At 34.3% G+C, this 24,187-nt stretch overlaps 1 protein-coding gene across 6 annotated transcripts in view; it reads right to left on the bottom strand.

The window, feature by feature from the left end:
• The window catches only part of LOC124539905 (C-terminal-binding protein), an 86,923-nt gene that overhangs the window by 50,237 nt on the left and 12,499 nt on the right, over positions 1-24,187 (bottom strand). For 3 of the 6 annotated variants that reach the window (XM_047117269.1, XM_047117268.1, XM_047117276.1), the window contains exon 2: positions 6,755-6,790. The gene's annotated coding sequence lies outside the window, so the exon portion shown is untranslated. Of the gene's footprint in view, positions 1-6,754; positions 6,791-13,444; positions 14,028-17,279; positions 17,326-24,187 lie in introns of those variants that run through there. The other 3 variants (XM_047117271.1, XM_047117272.1, XM_047117270.1) reach the window with 3 other exon arrangements.

The following is a 24,187-nucleotide window of genomic DNA, read 5'->3' as shown; positions in this document are numbered from 1 at the left end:
TAAAGACTTCACTTATAAGATAGAACTTCACTCGAGAGTAAGTTCGTTGAATCTCGAAGTAAAAAATATATAATAACATTTATATAATCATCCTAGCTGACATGTATAGATCTTGAAATATATAAAAAGAACTATTAAAGAGAAATTAACTCACTTTCATAATGAATATCTTACGTATATTGCTTATATAAGTACAAATACACACTATACACTAAATCAAACGGGATAAAATTAGGTAAGACAAAGTTTTACTACGCAAAGATTATGATAAATTAGTTACTAACTGCCACATTCGCAGACATTTAACGATAACTCTCTTTAGTATCTATACTATATACATTAACTTATATAATTGATAAGCGTTGAAGCGTGTACTGAGTTTATATACTTATTAAGAAATGCAAATTAAATATATAGTATACGAATCATATAAAATAAATTTCAGTTGATTTTCGCAAACAATTCAAACGCGCTTTTGTTACCCCCGTCCGCCATTTTACCTTTTTTTATTTATCCTGATATCGAACGCTAGACATTTTTTGTACACTTTTGTTTCAACGCTGCCACTGGGAAACGTCTATTTGAATTGTAAACACGGTGCGGGATTTAAAATGGTATTATATAACCGACGGGCACGGTTCTATTAAACGTTTGTTATGAAATATTCAAAGATCCAACGAAGAGATGTTTATTTTTGAAAGATATTGAAGATTTCAATGATTAATCGAGTTTGGTTGGCCTAGTGGTCTGAACACGTGAAATCTAATTCCAAAATGAAGAATACGGATTTAAGCCTAGATAAGCAATAGTAAAATGCTTAAGATCTGTATCGTCAGCGGTATGAAATGAAATTCTGCCAATGTAAGAAGCGTGTTGAAATAAGTTTAAAGCCTGGTAAGAATGGGAGACCTTAGCCCAGCACTGTGACATCCATAGAATTTTTTTAACTCCATTTGAGTATTTTTACGATATATTAAAAAACACTATTTCAATTTGCCATTCATTCATATTAATGTTCATATTTTTTTTTAAACAGGCAGCTGTTATTTTTATACAATTCTATAGCACATCGCAGCTCACATAGCTGCGACGAATTCATGCCATATCGAGAACTTTTACTTTTTTTAGTAAAAAACACACGAACCCTCATCTACTCATTCGAAGACGGAACGTGAAGTTAGTTTAGAATATTAATTATGAAAAAAAATGCTAACAACGCATCCTATTTCTAAAATAAGCACACATCCTCACGGTAATGCGAAATAGTTATATTGTCAGACATAAATAAAATAAATAAAAGCGACTATTGGATAATTCGCGGAACGTGACGCACGTTTTGCAAATCATCTGTCAAACAGTTACGTTGGGCAACGCTACACTTCAACTGTCATCTCAACGCACGATTTTGATATTTATTGCAATGTATTTACGGACTCTAATTGCTGGGTAATGAGGAATTTGTTAAATAATTCGAATAGCTGAAACGCGGCAACGAAACGAATAATATTTGCTTTGCTCTAACATTAGACTATGGGTGAGCATGAATAAGTATCCATTTAAGTTACGTTATGAATTTAACCAGCAATAATATTTTATTACGTACACGTTAAAAGGTAACACGTACAAATACAAAAAGTAATATAACCGCTAGAGTCCTTATTACTTTTCGCCAACAATAAACATATTTCCTTATACGTCTAAGTATATTCTTATCGCAATACAACTGAAATGGGTAGAGAGCTTCGAGGTTTTTCGTTTGCAAAGATGTGAACATATCCTAAGCGAGAGTTTCTAACTAAACAACTTAGTGCGTAAACAATATTCTACTTTCAGTCAATGGTATAAAGTTCAAAACTTCGGATTTTCTTCAATGACTAAGGCCACCAGCGATGCCTCCAGCATTTTCCTGTTTACCGTATCGCTCTCAATACGAAGGGCCGGCAGGGTTGGCAAGTGTTAAAAACTTCGTGGTTATCCTCATCGTGATGACGTAATTTATATTTCCTGTCTGTTTTAAATGCGCTACTTCTTCAAATAAACTCGATCACATACAAATATAGTTTTTCGTTATTTCGTACACATTATTGAATGTATGGCAACCCTAGTGGCGTTAGTAACACAAAACCGCGTGAAGTCTGGTATTAACTAGAGGCATATCTTGCCTCGTGTTTGCGTTTTATTCATTGGTTTGAATAAACAATGAGCTACAGTCGTAATTTACTAAATATTTGCTTATATGAAGAGGTAAGATATATTTTTAAAGTAATAAATATTTTTTATAAAAAATAAATAGACTATTATAGATTCAAAAATGACTATTTATTAAGATCAATGTTAAATTCGATCGCAAAATGTAACAAAAATAAAATCCAGAAGATCGAAGATAATTAATATAATGTCAAATTTAAATTATAATCAACAAGCTTAAATAAATTCACAATAAATCAAATTCAAAGATAGGAATTCTTGTAACATTTCCTATCTATACTAATAAAAGTGTAGAGGCTTTTTTATGCCAAAAAAACTATTACTCCCATAAGATAATAATAAATAAGATAATACTAGTAGTCGCTCGCCATCTCGCGATGTTAATCTCACATTTATGAAATTAGTATTAATTACACATTTTTACCGCAGTTTTAACAGCCTTAAATTTAGACTATGTAACCAAATCGTCAGTTTCATGTTCTAGGTCATAATGAGATTGAAGCTCAAATGTAAACAACTGATCGAAAAAAATATTAATAATATTGTACTAATTTGATTGGCTGCTAAATAATACTTACTTCTAAAACATATCCCAGTTCAAAATTAAATCAAAGTTATAAAGGAAAAAGGTACGCAACAATTTTCCTGTGTGCTCTGTACAACAAACACGACATTCTTGCGTCATGTTTATGTAAACGTCTCAATTCATACCTAATCTCGTTAAATACATATCGATTGTTATATATTTCATTTCATATGTATATATTATTTTTCAAATGTAATATCTTTTAGAATATCCACTTGGTCAAGTTAAAAAAAATAATCAGAAAAGGTTGTGAAGAAAAAAATGACTAGTTATTAATTAATTGGTTAATGAGTTTTAATTATAAATAAAAGAAGAAAGAGAGTAGAAGGTATTTCCATGCTGCAAACAGATTCGTCGAATAATGTTCAACTTAACTAGATATATGTATTAAAAATCTACAGTTTTGTTCATTATATAGATAATAATATGACATCACAATAAATTTAGACTTCATATATTATCCTTAATATATCAAAACAACTATAAAAGATTATACCAACATTCCAGTAATAAATTGACAATCAAAATTAACATGAAACAACAAAAAAAACGAAATGATAATAAAACATCGCCGACGCCACAGCGAGACGACAAAGATTACACAATCGGGCATCAATAAAAGTGTAACCCGTGTGTTTATATGTAACTAGTAGTCGCCCGCGGCTTCGCTTGTGTTTTAAGATCATTGTCATCAGTTGTCATATGTTAGGTGAAGATTGTAGCCATGTCCTTTCATGAATAAAGTTTGCTTCATACTAAATTTCATCAAATTCGTTTCAGCAGTTTGGTCGTCAAAGAGCGACAGACAAACAGACAACGAGTTCATTTCACATTTATAATTATGTATAGATTATGATAATTTGACGGATTCATCGTTAATGGCGTATTTGAGAACCACTTAAAAGTTTTAAGTTTCGTTTAAAATTTAAATAGTTTTCTACGACTTTACTTTTTCTCTTACATGGAAAGCTATAAGGTCACAGACTTGAAGGCCTGAGTTCAAACTGTCGTGGGTCAGAACAGTAAAAAAATTATTGTGTTTACTAACAAGAAATACTCAAAACAGGTCGAAAAGAAAGTTAATAATTAGATATAAGTGTATAAAATTGAACTCCTCAACTGATCGGTCGCAAACGATTAGCATTGATATTAAAATGTACGATCAAATATATAAAGTTGGAATCTATAACGAAGTGATCTCGGTATAGTACAATGATGATACTTCTTTTTTTGTTCGGATGTTCTTTTATTGAGGGAGGTTATACGGGAATTGAACGGAATAGGTATTACATAATGCTGCAACCTTCAGTGGCGGAGCAATACCCATAAATGTCAAGCAAACTTTATCAACTGTAACAGTCATGCATAATCCGAATTAAATACGAGTGAACCAGTCGTGCGCTGCGAAGTAATATAAAACTTGACGAAATAACAGTAGCGATATTAGTAGCGTCTCTGCAATAACCGTTGCAACATAACGAAATTTATGCAAATTACTGTTATTAACTACCAAAAATCATCATCGTTTAATTGCCGGGCTAATGATGAATAACCAGTACGACTACACAATGCACACACCTGTCTCGTACACACAGACGCAACACCGGCCTTGTTCAGCGCTATCGGCTCTCGCATACCAATACCTAGCGACTCTTGTTTCTTGCGAAAGGCTGAAGAGTTTAGGCTAACTTTACACTGGCGGTATTGAAACATTTAATCTTTTACCTATACAACCAAAGTTGTCACCGTTATATTACATTCTTCACATTATGTGTATCAATATTAATATTCAAAAAAATGTGTGATTTTTTGACATAGTTAAGAACAAAACATTCACTTAAATCATTTCTAAAAAAATTTTAAATAATTTTCTGTCTTATTCCAAAAAGGCTAAGTATAAATAAGTTTATTTCAAAATAAGAACTGACTTTGAAATTTAGGCACCGAAATTTCCTAATACAAATCGAAAGTATAAACTTACATGAGTTTATCGGGTCGTGATTTCCGAATCCAGCTCTTTACGATCGCAACCGTCGTAAATCTCAAGAAATTGACCTTCATGCCTTATCTTTTAAACTAACGTTTACCAAATAACACGGACGGACCGAACAAGTTTGAATGCATTAAACTTTATTCGAGAGCGAACTATTGTCGACTATCAGTAGCTATAAAAGGACGTAATAGAGACCCGAAGAGTCCTTGCATAAATTGGAGCGTATTTGTTCGAGATTGATGGCGAGGGTGCTAATGGACGCTGGTCACAATAATTGAGGCGGGTCAATTCAGACGAACGAGTGACAATCGACGCAATTGCAATCACCGCGGCTTGCCTTTGATATAAAATTCAGAGAGCGATTGGAAAAAAAACTAGAAAAACTCATCTAACGAGACTCTCTATATCAAATTACAAATACAACTATATTTCTATCTAGTGTTAAAAATACAGTGAACTTTCCGCATTCATCTTCGCGATACTTTGCCAAAATATCTATTTCAAAATAGTCTTACTTTGTAAAACACAAACATGATCATATATTTTAATATAGTTCGATTCTAATACACATTAAAATATTTATTACTTTTTGTAATGAAAGCATGTTCGGAAGATGAAAACAACATGAGATGCGAGCAATCGATAAACGTCAATTTCGGTATTCATGTTTCGAATTCATGGTTAAGTAAGTGTATTTGGGGCCTTACATTCTCGCTATTAGCGAGTCGGCGTCGCCGGAGATCACGTAGGGGACCGGTCGTGAGAGTCTGCCCGCCCGCCTGTGTTAAATTACCGCCATTCGGGTCCGTCGAGCGTGCTCGTAAAAATGTGCAACCTAACGGAAAAAGTACTATATAGCACCGTAAGCTGAAAAACGCTTATCTACATTTTACAGCTGCCGTTTTTGGACACATTTCAATTTTTATGTTCGGTGGACGAGTCATAAATATGTCTGGAATAACGTTAAAGTATACTCAGTGACTGCAGTTGATGCACCGACTATCAAATATTAATGAAAATGTCGAAAAAATAATTTCAAGTAACGTTCACATAAAGAAAACCTATAAGTGTTATATTTGCTAAAATATATAAAGTTGATATATTACATACGTCATACGTAAATGAATGAGCCCTCAAGTATTCACGACCGACGGTAAAATTTCCGACATAGCGAACGTTCCAAGTAATTATAACTGACATTTAGAGTGCATTATACATATTTTTTCATGATACGGCAAGTTGCGTTTACCCCGTAACATACTTATGCAAGTATATACTGGGCACTCATTCAAACTGCAGCATGCCATTTCGTCTCAAGATGCGGTTAGCGGCGCGGGGGGAGGGCCGCCCGGCAACTGCGCCATAACTCGCCGCGCACGTACGGCCAGACAATCGCAATTATTATTAACAGATATACGTTTAATGATCGTGTGTTCAAACGATCCGATATGATCACAGCGACCGAGTCGTGCAATTCTAGCATTTACTTCGTCGGTATGTTCGTGTTAGAATCGTTTATGGTGCTAGAATGTATCGAGGGTGGGAATTAGTTGAAAGATGGAGTGGAGAGGCGGGGGGAGGGGTGTCGGGAGGGGTATTCTTGCGGAGAGTTGGTCGGAGTGATGATTTGTAGTGCGGTTAGCGTTCATCTAGCGAACTGTCGAGGCACGGAACATAACTCATTCTAACAAAGACGGATCGTAGAGTCTAACGATATGTGGACAATAGGTATTCCGTCGAGGTGACACGGTGGTAAGACTAGTTGATATTAAAGTCAATGCTCTGCGCTATACGACGTCGAATGTAGTGAATTTGTCAGAATTTTCAAATCGCACTTTTCATTCATTCAATAAATGTGTAACTTGTAAAATTGCAACCTTAATAGTATTAAAAAGATATTTACTATAAGAAATATACCTTATAAAGAATTAATTAAATAAATGAAAACACATAAAATCGTAACTTACTGTGTTGTCCGAACTGTCTTCTGCCCCAACTTGAACCTAAAACAAATAAGAACATTAAATTTAATAATTTAATGTGCCATAAATATGTTACTGAAATGGCTTTAGGAAATACGGCCAACTAAGAAACTGCTTCTAAGCACGTCTTAGCTGAATCTTACAGTCACAAATACGCCAAACATATTTATTACAAGCTAGAATTCTTAAAATAATATTGAAAGTCATGATTATGCTTTAAATTAAAATTCTATATCTTAAACTTAACTTTCTAACCTCCTTATATCCTACCAATTTTCACACGCCGTTTTATCAGGCTAAATTATCTTTACCTCTAATTAAAATATTAACCGGCGCTACTAACTATGCAAAAACCAAACCAAAAGTGATATCTCATATTTGTTTCAAGTAATAAAAATCTGAAGAGTTTGGGTTGAGCGTGCTAATCCCGAAATCGACCAGTCCTGTCTGTATTTAGAAGAAACGTAAATGAACATTTAGCTCGTATATCAAAAAAGGTAATACTATAAATACCTACATATTATGTCTCGCAAAGACCCGCCAGGGTGGAGCATTAACGTTTAACGCGGGAACCAAGCGGAACAGCGGCTTGTCGTAAGTATAATACATACAAACAACAAAAACTGTATTCGAAGAAACTTGCAACTTTATTTTTCGACCTAACGTATAACATATATACAATTCTCTCGACGAATCCATCACACTGGAGATGTGGTCCACCGTAAAAATCGATTGATTGCTAGCCATTCCAACAATCGCATGTTCTATACAAAACAACGAGTTTGACGAGTTCATTCGACAATAGCGAGCATTGCCTTCACGTACCTAGTTGCAGAGTTATACACTTACGTAGGTGTGGTTAGGTTAGTGAGACGTCAAAGTGAATAACTACTCGATTGAATTTCAGATACATTGAACTCTAAGTTACTGTCAATTAAATTTTATACTTACATTAAACTTTTCAACACAAATGAAAAAACGTAAATACGTATTTTAGTAGCCTACATGTTTTGTCTATTATTATCGTTGATAAACGAAAACAGATTCACACATATGAAATAATAGTAAATAGTTTCCATATCTTTCTAAGAAACGAGGCCACCTGGACCCGTTAACAACTAGATCTAAGTTGACAAAACATGCAAAAGTGCCCCAAAACGGATGCTCTTTTGTACACATCAATAATACAGTCCGATATCGAGTAGGGCGTTGGTAGGTAGGAATGAAATGGACAACGCGCATAAAAAATCAATAAAAGCCGGGCTCGGCCTTCGTGGAGGTCGAGTGACGCTCGGATCAGCCCGTCACATTACAAGACTAAGATGGCGGCGCTTAATTTCTTTTTAATGAAATCTTGCCTTAGTGACGATTATATTTTAGACCGAACGTCATTAGTAACATATTTTACAAAATTAAAAAAAAAAGAAACTTAAATATAATTATGTAAATAATAAATTTAACTTCATGAACATTATTTTAAATAATTAAAAAAAAAATTATAGTCAGTAGTTTTGTGTAATAAGAATTTGTTCTATATCAACTTGCAAGGTTAAAGGAAGACAAATAATATTTTCTAGTAAATACAAAAAAATAATCGTTGTCATGATAATTGTTAAACACAAATGTTCAAGAGACAAGTGTCCTAACAGTTTTAACATGCAAGTCAATTTACATATCGAATCACTATTTATCACTCAAGTGTCGAAGAAAATATTAGTGATAAGAGAAATATATAAGTCAACTATATAAGAATACCTTGGCTTCGTATCAAAGAGTTAACGCCGTTTCATTCAGTGCCAAGTGCAATATTTTTAGATGGGCTGTGACATGGCAAATTTCGGTGCGCGTAATAACTATATTCGTATTTATGTTGTACGTGAAAAAGTCCACGCAGACATTCCTAAGTATTAATAGAAAATTAATAGCCAATATTATACTTAAGTATATTAGTGTGAGTGTCATGAAACACCTACTAGTAAATTAAAAATATAATAATCTTTATAAAAAAAGTTACCTTTCTTGTATCTCAATGAATTTTGCTTTATTTAATAAAATGTACCTAATATAATTTTATTGATTTACAATAAAATGCCATCGCAACACAGCCGAGGTACGGCATTATTGATTCTCGTCGTGTCACTCATCATCTAACTTATTCAAGTCCATTTAGTAATTGATGTTTTGTTTCGTTACTCGAAACCATTATGGTTTTCTTTCGAAACTTTGATTTGAAAAGTTTTTTAAATATTAGCGATAATATTTATATAATAAAACTTCTCCTTGGATATTTTATACCCAATACTTCTCGACGAATTGAAATGGAACTTGATACGTAGGTGGGGTTTGTCTCGGAATAGAACAAGATTACTTTCTTTGTTTATACATAGCATTTAAATTGCCCACTGCGTGATAATTTGGGCATCAGTTATATTTTGGTAACAAATAATCATCATTACATTATTATAAAACAAAGTCGCTTCTTATGTAAGCTAGTATGTAAGCTTAGATCTCTGGGTTTCTAGTTAAATAGATATCTTTATTTTTTTTTTAGAAGAATAAATTTGAAAAAGGGTGAAAACGTTATATATTATATTAAAACTATCTCCAAAACGGGCAGCATCTTCTAGTATACATTTTATATTTTCTTATAGTTTTATTAGTAAGACATTGCGAAACGTAATAAGTACCTATATATTAAAGTTTCAATATTTTCTTACCTATATATTAAAGTTTCAATGATTTCTTATTGGTTAGAAGATTAAGTATATAACGCCTTATGTAAGTAACGCTTTGTTTAGCTTTTGCATAATAATTGCCATTGAAAAGTTATAGAGTAGAAAGTAACTTTCTACTATTGTATAGCAGTTTTAAGTATAAGACTAAAATATAAGGAAAAAGGAAAAGACAGAAAACATAATGATGGGATGATGATATCAGACAACAGGCAGGATTGACGTGAAGCATATTATTAGCTCGAGAAAGACACGAATGGAAAACGTTGGTGGCTTTTATGGACTAGCAAACAGATCTGCATACAAAAAACCAGTAGTAGCAAATAAACATAAAGTACATTTATCGAATCGAATAAAAGACTATCCAAATTTATTATTATAAGACTATATAATAGGTAACATCGAACTTTAAGTGATAAAATTAAAAAATGTTATTTCATAAAAACCATTAATTATTTGAACAATAAGTTATTATTCGCTTATAGGTTTCTCACATCCAGTAATTGTAAGATAAGAAGGTCGTATGTCATTTCATATCTATAGGATGATGTTAAAGACAAAACTGTACATTTTCTTTTCAAAGAAAACGACGTCATTAATATATTTACATAAGAAAAAAATAATGGACAGACTTAGAGATTTTCTAAATAACATCCAACCTTTATAATCGCAACAGCAAAACGTCCATTAACGAGTAACCAGACGTTATTTATACGGCCTGCCGAGCCAGGGCGGCATACATTAAAACCGGTATAGCGGCACACATAGGCACCAGCCTAGAAAATACACGCAGCGCGGCTCAGGGATCAAAGAAAGTTGTAGTGCCGTAGGTCGAACTGAGTTTACAATGCTCGACTGTGCGGACACGGACGGAATAGAAAGCTGGAAAATATAATACAATTGACTATCGTTTGCTCGGAGTCATTATGTGAAAACGAGAATCGCCGACTTGGAACCGAGATCATTTTAGATTCCGGTGTACTTAGTAAATAAAGTAAAAGTCCTTTTCAAAGAAAGGTTTTTTTTACCTTGGAATTTGGAGCATTTGTAAATTTTCTTTCACCATCGAGACCGAAAGCAGATTAGTCACAACGAATTCAGAGACCCTATGGAGAGCTGGGGTTCGAACCCGCAATCTACAGCTAAGGTCCACATGTTCTTACAGTCTGCAGTCTTGCAAACTAATCTCAGCTCGGCCATTTAGTAAATATATGGAGTAATATACGCGTTCATTTGAAACTAACGGAGGCGATGATGAATGGATTATTTTATGGTCTCGCTGTTAATCGTTCAATGAAATGGCTTTTCTCGCTCAATAAGTCACCGCATACATGCACCACTGACAATTATTATCAATCAATATATTAATGACTGTCACCAGTTTTTATGATATCCAGATATATATTATTGTAACAATATTAAACAATCATGTTATAAAAAAAAAACACTCTTTATATTATTATTTAAATATCAGGTCTAATTACTATCACAAGTCACGACACTAAAAATGTTCTTTAATGTTCAGTATTATCTTGATTTCAAACTACGTAATCCCTTAATTAATTAATTAAATTGTTTTTCTGCTTACAACTATTTAAAACGTATTTCCATTGCAATCATTAACAATGTAAAATGAAGACAAGAACATAATAGGAAGACCCCATGAACTCGACAGTTATCATAATTTTACGAGTGATCCAGAAAGATTACACAACCAAAATCTGTCCCAAAAATATAATCGTCAAAACTTTTAAATTGTTCATTAGCTCTAATTACTGATTAACTAACCTACATGAGTTTGTTTACAACTTCGCCGGTGGCATATCTTTTAGCGCCTTCCAAATTTAAATACATAGACTACATTGTATTATCTCTATTAATATCTGTGCTAATGGCAAGCATGCGTTACAGTGACTCGTTATATGTCTTTATAAGAAACGATCCAATTCGCGCGTCACATGCGTTCACGGTAAATCAGGGCTTTCACGCACGTGCCCAATAACAACGATATAAGTAATGCAGAATGTATTATTTATTCATATCCGAGTGGCGAGATGGCCCAGTGGTTAGAACGCGTGCATCTTAAACAATGATTGCGGATTCAAAGGCAAGCACCACTGAATATTCATGTGCTTAAGTTGTGTTTAAATTTCGTGAGGAAACCTCCATATGTCTTTCATAGAAATTCTGTCACATGTGCATTTCACCATGCCGCATTGGAACAGCGTGGTGGAATATGTTCGAAACCCTCTCCTCAAAATGGAGAGGAGGCCTTAACCCAGCAGTGGGAAATTTACAGGGTGTTGTGGTTGTATATAAATTTTTCATACGTAGTATTATTATTTTGCTTCATCAACGCTACGATATCGAATATCACATTGGTCTAAAACACGACACGATTTCCCGCTCGAACGCAAATCACAATCGTAGCTATCAACGTTTCACTGATGTGACATCATTAGCGAAACATTTCCACTTGATTATATTATAACCACGAACGTATATTGTAATAACTCTCACGTTTTGATATGCGCCGCGCCGGCAGCGACATACGGAACGAAACGTAAGCGATTAGCTGCATGTGAACAGCGCTAGAGACTTGATATAACACGAATCGTCTGCAGTTTTAAATTATGCAATTTCCTCGTGCATTGCCTCCTACGTGTACTTTTAGTTTCATAATTAACATCGACGGAAATCTGAATGTGTTCAAGTTGCTAGCGCCGAGAAAACATTTAAGATAAATTTGAGTTTTCTTTGAGTTACATTAATGATTATTATATAAAACTACCTACCCTTACATGCATTACACGTGAACACCTGAATAAAACGTTTCTATTGAGGGACATGATCACAATATATATATATATAATATTTTATTGGGTTAAGTATTCTTCGTCACAATCCGATGAATAGTTAAAGATTTTGGAGGCAGTCATGTATTTATATAGATAGATAATTGAAGTAAAGCATTAAAGCAATTCATGACATTTATGTTATTATATAAAATAGACCTGACGTATGAACTGTTTATGCATTGTCCAAGTAATTAGTTTAATTTGACAACAGGTTTTCCGGTCTACGGCAACTTAACTCTTGTGTAAGTTGTAGAATTTGATTACTTCTATACTTGAATGTTTCCTTAATAATTTTATTCTTCTGTTAAGTTAAAAAAAGCGTATATACAGAAAACTTGATTTTAATTTTCCACGACTACGTAATATTGTATTTTCCTGAACGATAAACAAATTCAAAGCTATAAATATAAATCATTCGAGTCGTCCACTTTTTTCGTTTAAAAATTTTACGTAACAGGGCTTTATCTCATCTGCGTACAAGCTTCAAAACTTCGGCCTGAAGATTGTAAACCCAATTAATGTTCTCAACTCAAGATAAACTTTTGAAATAGCAGAGATAGCTCCGCATATAAATACATATAACTTCGTAGTAAAACCGCATAAATAAACATGATGAGAAATGTTTACAGTTGCCAACACAGAAACACCTTGTACTGGCGGGAGTGGGTACTTCAAACGGCAACTCCGCGCACGATCTCAAAAGTTTAATCAAAGAAGTTTACAACTTAAGACTGACCGCGCTTAGTTATACACGTTACAACTTCGAATATTAATTTGACAACATAAAGTGCATAGCTATTACGAGTATATACGAGTCGACGTTGTTATCGGTCGAAACAAATAGCAATTTCGTGCATGGGTGTTGTAATATAACGACGCCATGAAATCAGGTTAATCAGAAAATAAACATAGTTCTGCGGCCACGTGAAGCGAGTCGATAGCGCATGGCGTCGCGTCACAAGGTCACTGAACGCGTATACCTAGGCGAACCCTCGCATACTTCACCTGTTTATCGTGCTGGCACTCGGTAAACAGGCACCGTGCTATTGTTTACGATACTAGCGAAGTTTACTCGACAAACGTACCTGATAAGTCCTTCGTTGTATTCGAACGATCCGTTCACAATGGTTCGCAGGTACACTCACTGTTAGATATCACAATGAAACATCGTTTCAAACAATAAGCACAATTGTAGAACGCTTTGCAATAGGCGTGTGCGACGGGTTCGGTCGCGACTCGCGAGGCGAGTTTATCTGTGATGACAGTGAGCGAACGCCGGTCGCCGCGAATAACAATAAAGAGGCGGCTAATTATTATTATTAGTGTTCGCGCGGTCGCACCGGCTCGGCCGTAGATAGGTGGCGTAATCGCTGAATTCCATATAATCGCGGCGCACTCACACACGCTCGCGTCCCCGCCACGTGTGATGACGTCGCCGGCTAGGCGCAGGTAAGTGTGGTGCGGAGCGCGTTGGCGGGTAGGCGCACGTATCGATCTTGCGATAAATTCGACACGGCGAGCGGTGAATGCACCTCTGGCGGCGGTCGCCTTTCACGCCGACGAAAACGCAATTTATGAACACCGCAAACAGCACTGCGAGCTTGAACCGGCGGCGGCGCAGCGATAGTTAGTCTCGAGTCGAACGATTTCGGTCGGCGATGTATAGGCGTATGAAAGCGCGCGGGCGCAACGACACGCGAACGCCGAACCTTCTCGAATACCGCCGAGATAACACGTGTTATTTATTAACGGCGAGAATTGCGCAACATTAATGTATTGATAAGAACGTTTGCTTTACATTAACATGTAATATTAAAGCGAAGGTGATTAAAGGTTGGATATGAACAGCGTCTATGCGTAAGTTTTAACAAAGGTCAATTTTTTTAGTACAGATTACAGACATTAATGTGATTATCTGCTTTTGTGGAGCTTAAGTAATAATAGAATATCACAAGGGTAAGCCGACTACTCAGCAGCACAAAGACAATCAATATTACCAGCACAATGACTCACTAAAGTCGCCTACAAAGCAATAAAAACGAGCGGATACGTCTCGCTACTTCTATTGAAGCGAGTATGGTCTGACTTGTCTAAATTAGTTCATCTGTCAGCGAAGGCAACTATTGTCTTAATATGGACATATATCAAGTGTACGATGCGACGCGACGCTTAATCAACAACGTTTTTTAAAAACGAGTAATGCTAATAATCTTGAATAGCTAAAGAGGAGTTAAATATAATCAAGAATTTAGCAATGAATACAATGAAGCAGAACGGACCGAAATGAAAGCTGAAATAGTTTTTTGTGTTTCGCCGAGCGGCCAGTTCGAGTCCGGAAATCGAAGTGGTCCTAAAATGACAACGGCGTATTAACCGAAGCGTGGCGCAAAAACGTCCGCGTCGACAACGACCAGACCGTCCAGTGCTAGTGCGCTTTAGCAAAAAGTGAATAATGACGGACGTCGGCCGCCTCGACGTCGCACAATTGCGCTATTTCGAGACACGTTTTCCTGCTAGCAATAATACCTATTAATAATAACAGACGCTAGTCGTCCTGTAGTCGAACACAAAGACACCGATTGTCGAGCGCGAACGGCATAAACAACGATCATCGGATAGCTCCGAGCTGTTACTATGAGTATGATGAAAAAGTAACACGTGGCGCGCTACGAAGCGTACAAGGTGAACGGCTCCGCGAATAATAATGCCCAAGAGAATCGTATGCAAATCGTTACAATGAAATATACGATTGGTAAGAATTGCGTTCGGAATATTAATCCCGTTTTAGCGGCGGCGGATTGCCATTAGCATATCACTCTTGAACTAGCTGAATTATACAAATTAATTATTTATTTTTGATACGTTTTAATTTATCATTGTTCAAATTACATTATGTATGTCGCTCTTTTACGTATTAAATAACAATTATTTCGGATAATAAACCGCAGCTGATGTTTATAAGAATTGTTACTTATCTTCTATTTAAATATGACAAAATAACATACAAATATCCTTAAATATAGCTATGCAATTAACTAAATTAATTAGTCAAAGTGGAACTTGTATTTTTTCTCTTATCAAGTAAACTTTAGTTCTAAGTATACCGGATCGATTGTTCACAAGAAGTATGGAAGTTGGTGTAGATGTTACTTTAAGTTGGGAAGTTTGTTCGAGTCGGCGATGGGGAGCGGCGAGCAGTGAAATATAGTTCAAAGTTGAGGGAGGCTGTTGCGATGCGCCGTCATTGTGCAGCTCGACCGATCGAACTTGGCAAACAAACGTGATGCAATGGTTTTATAAGTTTTAGATAGTTTTTTTAAAACTTTCAAAACAAAACAGACATTTTATGAATTCCACTGAAGAATCAATATTTGCATTATAAGATAGCAAAACGCGGTCATATCCGTCGAATAATAGTTCAGCAAATTCTTATACTATTAGTATCTTTTAACGTATGCTATAGACTCCTTTAATAATATCGAAGGGAGAGCACAGATGATGCAAATCTGACATTGATAAATTTTATAAGTATCTGTCGATACTTTCGTTGGACTCATTAAAAAGTTTAGTTTTCGTTTTTTTTTTAATTATTTATAGCAATTGGAAGCATGTTATCATACAAAATGACCTTAAGAGAAAGGGAATGAATTCCGAATGCACAATATAACAAATGAAAAAATATAACAATGCAATATAATTCAAATCTGTTTAAAACGTATAAACCAGAAGTAGGTTGTTTACAATGTTAAAAAAACTAATTAAATAACCAAATGAGTATTTATTCAATAAATACATACAAAATTATAATACACATTAATCTTACCATACAATTTCATCGAAACCTTTTATTTTAAACCGATTATAAAAACGTTTACTGCTTAAAATTTATAACATTATTTTATTATATAGAATAAAATAAATGTGTGAATAAATAATTTCGAACATACGATTGTAGCCATTAAGCTCGCTTTTAATTTAAACTATGAAGTGTTCACGTAGTATCGACGAAAACGAGTGCACCAATTACCAACTTCGAAGCAACAGAATATATTATATGTATAAGAAAATACATATATGGGTAATTATTTTTAGTTATATTATACTAGCGACCCGCCCATGCCTCGTAAACATTCAATTACATATTAGCCATTTATTTCTATTGTTAAATTTTATTAATAGAAATAAACAGATAGTCAAAATATTGTAAATGTATACTGGTGATTACTAAAACATTGACGATGTTATGATGACATGTGATGACATGATAGGTGGTCTATATACGTCAAAAGGTTTCATTTGGTTTATGTTCATTTTATTTTCCGTTAAGTTTCTCGAAAAATCTTAAAAATAATATCATGTTTATATACGCCATATATTCCCTCCATTTTTAATGTTGATGTACTAACCGTAACGTACCACCTACTCATCACTTAGTCTACCGTAAACCAGCAATACTCAAGTTTTGTTGTGTGCCGGTTTGAAAAATGAACAAGGCAGTACAAACACAAGCACAGGGGACATATTTAGTTTTCATGATTGGCGATGCATTGTTGTCGTAAGAGATGATAAATATTTCTCACCACTTACCATGAGGTCGTATATTTGAGCTTGGAAGCTAAATAGTTATTTAACACAAAATATTTTCCCCTGTCTCCATGAATACTGACTCAATCACCTCTTAAACCACTACACAATTACACGAGATGTTTCAAAATTAAAGCAATACATATTTTGCTTTAATTTTGAACGAGACCGGTAATATAATTTAAAACAATAATATAATCAATTTATAATAATGGACTATTCGTCTATCAAAAACGGCTATTTCAAAAGGGCATGTTTATTCAAAATATATTTTTTGTCCGTGAAAATAAATATCGCCGGCGCAATTCATTAACGTGAAAGCCGAAAATGACTCACCGGCCGCCGCGGCGACAGGGTGTTGCTATGCCTTTAATTGCTTTACCTGAAAATGAAATATAACAATTAAATATTGAGCATAGTCCAAAAAAAATAATAATATTAATAAATTGAGTCATTTAAGTTACACGTGTTCATTGGTGGATTGGTACTCTCTGGGTAAAACAGATCGGACCAAAGATTTGGATAATTTGATTAAACATTTAGCTAAACAACAAACATTTAGTTATAAATTTGAAATTTAATTTTATCTGATCGTATAGAATAAATAGGTTATTCATAATAAATTAGAAACTAAATGATAAGTTTATTCTTATTAAATGTGATATATTGTGCTTGGGCATTTGACACTCATAGAGAAATGTATGTATGAGGTGATTTTTAAGCTAAATATTGTATTTTTCATTACTTCTTAAATTACAAGCTTTCAATGAAAACGTAACCGCCAATCGATATCGATATCAGAACGTAACGAAACCCCAAACATCTCTAAACTGTAAAAATAACAAAGCAACGTAAGAAACAACAGCAGTTCGCAAAGATATATTCGGCTTACTCCCAAAGTCGATATTAATCGTAAAGCGTGAGCCCGGCGACAGCTAGGTCGCGCTGGGTTACGCAGACAGGCCGGTGACCTTGGCGCCACCCTCCACCCCAGCCTCCCTGCCGAGATGTGAGTCGACTTCTGAGCGTTCCTACATAGCTATCTATCCAAGTGTGCTTCGAATTCTTTATGGAACTTTTTCGTGTTCGCTCTACGTCGTAATCCAGTTACAAAGTGAACGTGTTCGCTAAGTTTACTTTGTGAATTATTCAAGTAAACATTTAATTAGAACAGTAAATTGCTGCGTTTATGGGCGGTGTATGTTTATATACAACGAGTGGTCCGAACCAATTTAATGACACATAAAAGTTACAAATTGCAATATATTTCATATCTTGAGAACTGTCACAATTATCCCATACTGATAATATGATCTAATGAGGGCTTGGATAATCGGAACTTTGAAAATTAAATTAAAGTATTAAGGAAGAATATAAGTAGTTAAGTGGACTATTATAAATAATGAAATAATAATCAATAACTAGTAATATTCTTCATAAATAACAGAGCTGTGAGAAATTGTAGGAAATACGAGAATCTAAGACTTAAAACAAACTATAAAATGTTCACGATATCACAAAAAATATTATTATTAAATATAAAAAAGTCACCTAAAAGCGATTAAATACAAATAAAACATCATAGTTTTCTTCCCCCTTCACGTGAATAAATATCCGCTTCGATTTGATTCGAACATAAATATCGTACTCAATGTTCAAAGCCGATACATAAATTATGTAGACGGCAATGTGCAAATTGCATTTATATTTATTTATTGAGAGACTTTTGAACTCATGACAGACAAACAACATTATGATATAAACGAGTAATATTTAACGCTTTCACATACAATGGTATTGACTACCGATGGATTTTCACAAGAAATCTCAGGAGAGAATACTAATTTATAGACGTTGGAAGACCGTCGCAATTTTATTGCATTCAATCGTTCAAAGAGGTCACTAAGAATAAAAATTGTAGATAAAAACGTGACTTGAAACGTCTATGCGGTATATCCGCTTTTATACATAAAGTGACATAGGTAAATATAATCACGTATATAACGTATCTAGATCAATTGCGTCGGTATGCAAACGCTGTGATTCATTCAAGCACATTACATTCTTATTGCATCATACTTTATAAAAAGCGGGAGAAAAGTTTTGAATACGTTGCGTTATACACGTTTTTTAACTCTATACTATATAAGTGTGCAGGCCATCTCTTCTCCTCCAGCAGAAAAGCCAAATATACGTTATTGTACAGCAAATTTAGATATCATCGACCGAGAGCTTGATTAATCTATAATATTCACAATGAACTTGCGAAAAAAATGCCGTTTCGAACACCGACGAAACTGTTATAATAATTTTGGTAGTAAAATTAAAGGAAAAATAAAGTGGTAAATAATAGCGTAGTATTATAAATAAATATAATATAACTTAAATCTATGATTTTTTTCCGACTTCAATTAGAATAGGCTATTAAAAGGGTCAAACTAACAAACACTACTTTCATATTTATTTACTTAATTAAGGAAATATTTTATGCCAATACCACAGCTACATCTAATCTTATAGCCGAGCATCTAATACAACTGTCAACGTTAATCAAACCTTAATTTTTATCGAATCTGAGCTCCTGGTCTCCATCTTAGTCACTAAAGATTTATAACCTTTTTTAACATAAAATAATGTTATTTTTCTTTACTGATGAATTTGATTATTATAATCATTATTTTGACAACTACCTATAGTTTGGTCTTTATTCATTTAAGTTAGCTAAATTACTGTAGGCGAATTACTTTAACGATTAATTGGTTAATTCGTTACTTTGAAGTTGATTAAAGAAATAACTAAGAGTAACATACTAATTCGTTTCTCTGTCTCTCTCTCGCTCAATAATTCATCGTTTATATCGGACAGTGACAAACGGTTGTTTAACAAAACAGATGTTTCGCGTTTTTTAATTGACGTTTAAGCGGAACGTTCTGACTCCACCTCGTGCGGATATAATTAAAGTTTTTGATTATTTTTTGCTATACTTACAGACTTTTGTCAATTTAGTATGAAACTAAATGGATCCTTATTATCAAGCTCGAATATATAGTTTTCCGCTAAATATAAAGACTTAAAAATGTATAGACTTGTGGAATATTTTTTATTATGCTTTACGTTGGCAAAGGTGCAAGTGGATTGTCTAATGGTAAATGGTCACCAATACCGATAGACATTATGACCGAAAAAAAACATTTTGAACAATACTTACAACGGCTTATGCGCCACCAATACTGGGAAGATTTTATGTGCCTTAATACAATATCAAGTAGCAAATACGAATTATGAAAATAATACATATAACAGAAGTGGTAATTTTGTATTACATAAAACAAAAAAGGTTTCTAAAGTTGTTTGTAGCCGTACAAAATTCCATAAACAAGATAAACATGCATTTTTTTTCTTTAATTATATATAAAAAAACTGTTTATTCATCCTGTTCGTGGATTCATTGAATAAACAAACAGTATGTACTAATAATGTAAGTTTTTAAGAAATTCACAGAAGATCCTAATTACCCTAGCAGCCGGCTGGGTCGTGGATGAGTTTTTTTCCTTTAATCGACATTGACAAGCCGGTCGGGTGCCACCTGGCGCGGAAACCAGTTCTCGAAACGATCGCTGTACTAGATAATGCTATTTCACGACTCTCTCAAAACTAATTCTTTACTTATATATTTTCGTGTACCCTTAAAACTTTTTTCAATATAAAACATAGCTTGAAAGAACAATGTTAATATACTACTAAATAAACAATGTCCATTAAGTATATAGCGTAGAACCGTAGTATTTAAAATAAGATGGAATTCAAATAGCGACAGCCCTGCCAGTGCAATGAATGCCTTTAAAACTACACTTGTAGGTGCGCAGAGCCGGAGGCGCGTCAGCAACTTTTTGCCAACTCCGCACAATCCTCACATAAAGGGAACGCCGACGATGTTACTTTTCCATTGATTGCACAACCGTTTCGCATTTCTTTCGACGTTCTGGGAAACTTTATCATGTGAAAGTATTCGAATTGCAAAATATAGTGATAAGATATACATTTGCTTGCTACTACATTAATTAGCTTAAATGATTATATTTCAGCAACGCGATTGTAGAATTGTTAAGATAATAGTAAATAATTATGAAGTATATAACCGAAACTCGTTAGACGGATGTGGAAAATAACAAAAAAAAAGCTATTACAATCGTATTTGTTTATTTATCGTTCACATTTACAAACAATTGAATCCGTCCGACGGTCATTAAATAACAATTTCCCAAACCACACGAACGGAGAAATGTCCCACGACATCAGAATACATTAAAAACGTTTGCGTCAGACGATTATATCTGTTCGGTGCTTAGAAAAAAAGTGACCCGTACGGTCACTATGCCGCGAAATATCACTCGCCAAGCATATCTGACACGTGCACACTTTTAATGCGATACTAAAAGTGGATCAGGATATATTTTGACTACATATTACTTGTAACCGTCGGCTTTGCGCGGGTAAAAAATATGAATATATTCACAAATTATCTTATATGTTTATAAAACCTTTTTCCAAATAAAAAGTAGATTATGTCCTACGTTCAGTTAAAACGTTCCAGTAGCTTGAGTGTGAAAGCGACACAGACAGACAGACAGTTACTTTCGCATATATAATTCTAACTACGGAAGTATGGATAAAGTTCATAATACAGTGTCAAATATTATTTATTTGTTAAACTATTTTGACCATTTTTCACTAGAAGAAAGCCATGTGAACATAGTCTATGACATATCAATTTAAAAAATATGATTAACATAAGCTAACTCCAAAATGCAGGTCTTAAAATGTTTAAAATTAAATAAAACTCTCTTTTGTTACCTTGAACAAATGACAATTTCTTTAAGACTATCTTAAAAGCGATTTCATTTTGAAAAGATAAAACAAAAATCACAAAATTCGACTACTTATCTCGTTACACGTGTAACTATCGCAGATGTTTGATATACTTTTACATAACGAGTCTCGAGAAATGCTATCGGAAATGTGATCCGATTTACTACGTCATAGTATATGTAAATAATTGATTTATATGAAATTATTTTTTCATAGAAATTTAAGTTAACCGAATACTCTAATACATTAATTTATAATATAGATAACAATTAATGTGTATTTAAAATGTAGTAATTTCGATCCTTAACATTAAAGAAATCGTGATTTAAATTCGTGTAATTTTTCAATAATACCACTAAATATTTAGTATTCGCAAGATCTACTATCAATGCGACGTACATTTAAAAAAATACATAACAATATTATTGGTGCCCTTGACATGTTATAATGGCAATAAATACAATAGACGAAATAAAATAAAATTTATCAATTTTTTCCATAATTTACACAGTACCAAATATAAAAAAAAATTGCAAATGGTCCGTGGTTTCAGTCACGGTTAATGGCATGTAAAATAATCTTGGTTATTCCGCGCCACAGATTAGATAGTAGTATTTCTTGTTGACGAAACGCGGCTTCTTTTACATTCCTGATATGACATTTCTTTTGAGCTTAATTTTTATCGTCGAACCAGTACTTTATAAGTGCGAGTAACGATAACCTCGTCGACATTAATCAACGTGGACGACAAACAATCCCGTCGCACAAAAGTTATTTCAAATAACATAAAAACAATTAAAAGCAACAATCGTTATCTGTTTTTTTTAATTAAGTAATTAGATGTCGCAGAGAATGTGTTTAAAATCAAGAACAAACAACGAATGACAATTATAAAGATAACAGAGAACTAGTAGTTGTAACAAAATTGATTCACCGGCGCGGCGAAGTTAAAACGAAAACATCGGCAAGCATTCGTGTCGGAAACAACACAAAAGGAGCAAGCTATGAGGGCTCGGGGCCCGTACACGATGAAAATAAAAATTCAAACAGTTTCAACTGCTCCCAGACGAATCGTGCCCAACTTTGTGTCGACTAAGTAATTGCCTTTTACAGTTTTGTCGCAGTAAGTTCCGAGCTGACTCATCCTACGTCCGCAATAAAGAATGCCTCGTGTTTTTAGAAAGTTAGAAAATCGAGCGTCGATCGTAATTTATACGAGGCTTAGTATCATTTTACATAAATGACGCAAATAGGCAGATGTGTCCTTAATTTCGACGCGTTTAATGAGACACTGTCGGATATGTTATGAATATTCAACGTTTTTTAATCGATCAACCTGTTATGGCGAACTTAAAATTTAAATCATCACGCACTTGCGAATAACATTAAGGTATGTGTCACGTCACATCGATAAGGGTTTATCACTTATCGTTATCTCTAGCCGCTATGTATATTTTTCAAACTAAAGTACGAATATATCTCGAGCTATAATAACATGTTATGGCATAAATCTAGTTTCCGCAGTGACGTTAAAAACCTAGTTCAGTAGTGGTGGCGCGTCGGCTCACGTCCTGGTGTGTCGCTGACACACCACTCTCAGTAAAAACAACGTGCCTCCACAATACTACAATAGGTGGCTGAGCTGAGCGGTTTCCTCTCCCCCCCGCCCCTCCACGCCCCCTCGCTCCCCTCTCGGCAAACCTACTCAGCTCCCCACGGCCGCCACTTACGTGACTCAGCACCAAGCTTTATATCAAATTCGACGTCGTGCGACTTTAGTGACTTGTTTTTCGTTGTAACGTAGTTTTTTCTAGTAATAAAACATTTCGTATTAGCGCTATCGCCAATGATAAAGGTGAGCAACTGAGAATAAATTACGGACTTCTCCTTTCTTTTAATAAAAGTTCAAGTAAAGACTACGCGGTGTACGAGAAAGTTCGTCGAGTTTCCGAGACCTATTTAAGAGTTTCGCCTACAAGGTTAAAGTTGACTTCTAATATTACATAGACGAACCGAGGAAGTTGAACAATATTATACATAGAATTAAATCACACCTATCGCATTTTTAGCATAGTTTTCCATAAAAGTATGCGATTTGAGTGTAACAAAAAATGAACGAAAGGTTATTGACCCTTTAGGTCGTGTGTGCTATTATCTATATATATCGACGGCTGTTTCCGATACAAAACGAAATCCAATTAGCCATCCCATCCCGCTGGCTTTCATTAACAGGCTGAATAAGCGGAAACCGTAAAATACCTTTGCCGGGAGAACGGCCTCAGCGAGGAGATGAAGACAGCGTCCATTAAATACCAAACGACCTCCACATCGTATAATATGTGATTAATTACATCAAGTGTGCAATAAAACTCTTA

Source organism: Vanessa cardui, chromosome 23 (assembly GCF_905220365.1).
Source record: "Vanessa cardui chromosome 23, ilVanCard2.1, whole genome shotgun sequence".
In the NCBI taxonomy this organism is placed as follows: Eukaryota; Metazoa; Arthropoda; class Insecta; order Lepidoptera; family Nymphalidae; genus Vanessa; species Vanessa cardui.
Note: the sequence above shows the minus strand (reverse complement) of the source record. Positions and strands in the feature narration are given on the sequence as shown.